Below are 6,142 nucleotides of genomic sequence, written 5' to 3'. Positions count from 1 at the left end.
TTGTTGGACTTCAAACTTTTTCGGTTGACCTGGACGTTCTTTGTCTTTCACATAGAAATCATCACTTTTAAAACATTTAAACCAGCGTTCACAAGTATCTTGAGATGGAGCATGTTCACCATAAGCTTCCCGAAGTATACGATAACTTGTTCTTCAAAATAAACTAATGAATTAAAACTTCCCTCAAATGCTCTTTTTTAGCACTTTTGGCTCTTTTTTTGAAATTTGACATATTTTTATTAAAAAAATTTTTATTGGTATTTTTCAGAGGGGAAGGGAGAGGGATAGAGAGTTAGAAACATTGATGAGAGAGAAACTTCGATCAGCTACACATCTCCTACTGGGGATGTGCCCGCAACCAAGGTACATGCCCTTGACCGGAATGGCATCTGGGACCTTTCAGTTCGCAGGCCTACGCTCTATCCACTGAGCCAAACCAGTTAGGGCTCGACATTTTTAAGCGTAAAAATATCTATGATGTTAACACCTTCAGCAAATTTGACATATGAAGTTTTGAAGCTTGCTGTCAATACAACAAAATAGCATACATATCAAATCGCATATACATCAACATATGTGTAACTCCATCTATTGAAAAAAATCCGCATTATTAACTGGTACACCTAGTAGTCACAAAAGGTTAAGTATTTGGAAAATTCCAAGTCCATTGGAGAGGCTTGAGATTCCTGTTTCTCAGGGAGAGCGCGGCTAAGAGACGCGAGTGAGCATCCTGGGACTCCTGGCGGGGCTAACATAGACGAGATCCCAAAGTGGGGCTGTGTGCTTTGTTTTCCTTTATTTGTATCATTTAATTTAAAATCTGGGCATATGCCCTGGCTGGTGTGGCTCAGTGGATAGAGCGTCAGCCTGCGGACTGAAGGGTCCCGGGTTTGATTCCAGTCAAGGGTACAGGCCCGGGTGGTGGGCTCGGTCCTCAGTGTGGGGCGTGCAGGAGGCAGCCGATCAGTGATTCTCTGTCATCATTGATGTTTGTATCTCTCTCTCCCTTCTCTCTGAAATCAATACAAATATATTTTTAAAAATTCTGGATATATTTTACCGAGATATGGTTCACATATGACAAAATGTACAGGGCTGTACAACTGTCTAGTTCCCGACATTTCATCAGCCTGGTAAGAAAACTGTACCCGTCCCCTCTCCCGCCCGCCGTGGCCACCACTCATCTACTTTCTGATTCTGTGGACCCTCATGTCAGTGGAGTCAGCGCTGTGTGCCTCGGTCTGGCTTTGTTTAGGGGCGCAGCGTTGTCCGTGCTGTAGTGTGGACCAGCATTTAGTTCCTTTTTATACCCACCTGTTCCACTGTGTGGCTGCGCCCCGTTTTGTTATCCGTCCATTCACCGGCTGATGGACGTTTGGGTGGTTTCACACTTCGGTTATTACGAATGATGCCAAAACACTGGTGTGCAGGGTTCACACCGGCCCTGTTTTAGTTTTGGAGCATTTGTTGGCAAATGCTGACGTAAGCATGTTTCCATTATTCGTGGGTGTGTACCAGGGTGGAATTGGTGGCTCTTTCATCTGATTTTCCAACCTTTGACAGTTGTATCATTTAATCCACAACACACTCTGTAATCTTGGGTTCCACGATACAGAATGTCTTAGTCTACCTGGGCTGCTGTAGCAAAATACCATCCGACATTTAGTTCTCACAGTGGTGGAGGCTGGGAAGTCCAAGATGATGGTGCTGGCAGAGTCAGTGTCTGGTGGGGATCTGCTTTGGCTCATAGACACCATCTTCTACTTTTTATTTTATTTTATTGATTGTTTACAGAGAGGAAGGGAGAGGGACAGAGAGTTAGAAACATCGATGAGAGAGAAACATCAATCAGCTGCCTCCCGCACATCTCCCACTGGGGATGTGCCCACAACCAAGGTACATGCCCTTGACCGGAATCGAACCTCGGACCTTTCAGTCTGCAGGCCGACGCTCTATCCACCGAGCCAAACCAGTTAGGGCTGACACCATCTTCTTGCTGTGTCCTCATGTGGCGGAGGGGGAGGAAAGTCTATGGGGCCTTTTATTAAAAGAGTACCAATTCCACCCTAGCTGGTTTGGCTCAGTGGATAGAGTGTAGGCCTGCAGACGGTAGGGTTCTGGGTTCGATTCCAGTCAAGGGCATATGCCCAGGTTGTAGGCTCGGTCCCTAGAGGGGGGCCTGTAGGAGGCAGGTGATCGATGATTCTCTTTCATGATTGATGTTCCTATCTCTCTCTTCCTCTCCCTTCCTCTCTGATATCAATTTTAAATATATACATATAAAACAGAGCGCCAATCCCATTCCTGAGGGCTCCGCTCATGACCTCCCGAAGGCCCACCTACCTCCTCACCCATCAGTCACCTTTGGCATCAGGTGTCATGCAGACCGTGGCCTGAGTGCTCACTTCCTGAATGAACTTGGGTGTTTTCTGCAGGCGGGAGACTAGGCTGGGGCAGGAGTGCTCGCCCAGTGCTCCCAGGGCCTGTGGCGGTGTGTAGAGGAGGCTGGGCCGCTGGCTGCAGGGCTTCTTCCCACTGTGCAGCTCGGTGTCTCTCGGAAAAGCATCTCAGACGCCGTGGGCCGTCTTGCTTTCTTTCTCTCTGCTTCCCTTTGCTGTGTCTGCAGGAGGTACGTGTCCTGGTCAAGAGCAGCCAGAAGAGCACGTGTCCTTCTCGGCTGTCCTCTCTCTGTGCATCCACATTCCTTTCTTGAAAAATTGATACGTAAGGGCCCTGGCCAGGTTGCTCAGTGGTTAGTGCGTCGTCCTGATGTGCCAAGGGTGCAGGTTTGATCCCTGGTCAGGGCACATACAAGAATCAACCAATGATGCATAAATAAGGGGAACACCAAATCGCCCTCCCCTCTCTGCTCCCTTCCTCTGTCTCTCTTTAGAAATCAGTAAAATAAAGAAGTTGATCTATAAGTCATACAGCACGATGAAGTGGCCCGGGTGATGCTCTTGCCTTTGCTGGCCTTTGCTCTCTTTTTGTTACTTTTGGAGAGGGGGACGGTGGTGGTAAATAAGATTTGTCAGGCCGAAACTGGTTTGGCTCAGTGGATAGAGCGTCGGCCTGCGGACTGAAAGGTCCCAGGTTCGATTCCGGTCGAGGACATGTACCTGGGTTGCGGGCACATCCCCAGTAGGAGATGTGCAGGAGGCAGCTGATCGATGTATCTCTCTCATCGATGTTTCTAACTCTCTATCTCTCTCCCTTCCTCTCTGTGAAAAATCAATAAAATATATTAAAAAAAAAAAAAAGATTTGTCAGATGGCCGAAACTGTGGCTCAGTGGATAGAGCGTCGGCCTGTGGACTGAGGGGTCTCAGGTTCGATTCCGTTCAAGGGCATGTACCTGGGTTGCGGGCGCATCTCCAGTGGGAGATGTGCAGGAGGCAGCTGGTCGATGTTTCTCATCGATGTTTCTGACTCTCTATCTCTCTCCCTTCCTCTCTGTAAAAAATCAATAAAATATATTAAAAAAAAAAGATTTGTCAGATGGTGGGAGATCGTCTCGCCTGCTAATTAGTAGAGTGTGTGATTGTGTGAGGGCGTGCTTACACGCTATCAGGTGCGGAGATGGGCCGCGAGATCATCCCATGGCAGTGACACGGTAACCCGTGAAATGGAAATTCAGTCTTGGTGACCCAGAGGCGTCTAAGGCGGGCCGGGCCCGAGAGCCTGGCGGTTCTGCTCTAAGATTCGCCGGTCCGTGTTCCGCGTGTGCAGCGTTCCTGGTCTCCTCTCGGCGTCAGGTTGGTCTGTCATTACTGTGTGGAGGCGGCAGATCGTCCTGTCTGTGAGGGTGGAAGAGGTTCTGCTGCCTGCCCTCCGACAGCCCGCTTAGGTGTTATTGTTTTCTGGTTGGTGAGCTCTGAGAGGCACAGGCGTGTGTGCCCGTGCGCACGGGCTCAGTGTGGTCACTGCCAGACGCACCAGCAGGGCGGCGAGAGCGTAGATTCTGTTCCTCTTCTGCCCGAGCCCCCACTGTCAGCTCTGCCTCATGGTTACAGTGGGAGCTGACTCACCGCCGCAGACGCTGTATTCTTATAACACCATGTAAAGGGCGTCCCAAAATTCACGCAAGAAGTGACTTTGATAGAAAACACAGGTTTATAATTAAAAATTGTAATTTTTTTATTGGTTCATAAAGTATGCAGATTATCATGTCGCGATAGCAAGCACCATTAACTTTTATTGTGAGCAGCCTCATTTTCGAAGAAGAATGGTCCCATGATGCCTCCAGCCCCAAATCCGCACCAAACAGTGACATGTTGCAGATGCATTTGTTTCTCAACAATCACTCGTGGATTTTCTGAGCCCCGAATTCGACAATTTTGTCAATTAACCAAGCCATCAAGATGAAAATGAGCCTTATCGAAATTCAGCCACATTTATGCAAAACGGTCATGGAAAATTTCAACAAAAGAGTGCGTATGTGCCAGCAAAGCCGTGGAGGCCGTTTACCCGATATGCTATTCCATACACAATCCTATACTGTATACTTTATGAATCAAAAAATTTACAATTTTTAAATTACAAACCTGTGTTTTCTATCAAAATTACTTCTTGCGTGAATTTTGGGACACCCTTTACATGGAAGTGATGTGAATTCTTAACATAATGCATGTATACTGTCTGGTTTCTGTGTTCGCTTTCGTTAAGCCTCACCTGAGGCTATTTTTTCCATTGATTTTAGAGGCGGGGAGAGAGAATCGTTTGGTTGTCTCCCACACGTGCCCGATGCGGCCAGGGAGCCAGCCTCCAACCCAGGTGCCTGCCCTTGACTGGGATTGAACCACAGCCCTTTGTGCTCCGGTCAGTGCTCTAACCGCTGATCCACACTGGTCTGGCTCTGGTTCTGTGTTTTACCGGTTATACATGTGCTTTTTTATGTACTTTGTGTGTAGATTTAAAAAATACTTTTTATTTTAGAATAGTTTTTTAAATCCTCACCTGAGGATATGTTCTTATTGATTTTTAGAGAGAGAGGGATCGGGGGAGAGAGAAACATTGAACTAGTTGTCTTGGAAAGTAGTGAGTCCTGTGTTACAGGAAGTATGTCTGCAGACCTTGAGCAGTCGTTATCAGGACGGTTCCAGATTGCTTAGCTCCTGGCTGGAGGCTGTGCTGACTGACCGCTGAGTGACTGCTGAGCGCTCCCCTCTGGTCTCCATGCTCCCGTCAGCCGGGGAGGAGGTGTGCTAGCCACCGAGACCCCAGGAGGTCTCCCCGCTCCATGGCTGATGGTGGTGCTGGGCTCTGCACCGGCTCACTCGGGTCCCGAGCCCGCACAGCACCTGCCACCTCATTCTCACGACATGGAGTGTCCCCTCCCTCGTGGCTGGGTTCCAGTTACTTTTCCTTTAAGGGGAAGGTAACAGAAAGCTGCCTTCAGCGGCTCTTACTTTGGGTGCGCGCGTCTGGTAACATTTCTGTGTGACTGGTCTCCTCTCAGGTCCCAGCCTGGCCAGCCGTCAGGACCTGCAGTGGGTGTCTCGGAATTCACCTGCCTGATGAGGCATGCCTGCCAGCGATCGTCTTTCTCGTTTTCCTTCCACTTTTCCTTCTGCATACGAGTGCGCCTTTTATGGTTTTCCTTTGCTACTTAAACCCTCCGCCCCCTTCCTTCTCTCTTCCATAAACAGAACTGCCCCCTCCCCTTCTTCTCAGCCGCCACGTAACCCTCTGAGGGTGCACTGGCCGTCTTTACAGCTGGCAGGATTCACTCTGACGAAGGTGTACCTTCTGCCCGTTCACGTCGCGAGCTTTTCTTTTCCGGACCGAAGCCGCCCTGCCCATTTCCTGGGTTTGCCTCATTGGAAAGATGGCTGGGTGTGGGCCTCCTCAGGGGAGGAAGGGCCTCACTGGCTGAGCCTGGAGGAGGTGCCTGTGTCTCTGATGGATGGTTCTGTGCCGTGGCACCTGACCTTCCTGAGCATGGCCGCCCTCCACCCTCACCCCAGAGGGCAGGTGCCCTGGGACCTCTCTCCCCTCCTCCTCTAGTCCTGTCCTGTGCCAGCTCACCCCTCTCCAGATGTGGGCGCTTTCCACCTCCCCCTCGGCCCCTGTCGTCCCCTCGGTTGGCAGTGCCCTTGAATTGGATACGGTTGGCATCCATCCCCTCTGCAGTGGGTGTGTCC

This window comes from Myotis davidii, unplaced genomic scaffold (genome assembly GCF_000327345.1).
Source record: "Myotis davidii unplaced genomic scaffold, ASM32734v1 scaffold480, whole genome shotgun sequence".
Classification (NCBI taxonomy): domain Eukaryota; kingdom Metazoa; phylum Chordata; class Mammalia; order Chiroptera; family Vespertilionidae; genus Myotis; species Myotis davidii.
The sequence above is the reverse complement of the archived record's forward strand: the minus strand, read 5'-3'. Positions refer to the sequence as shown.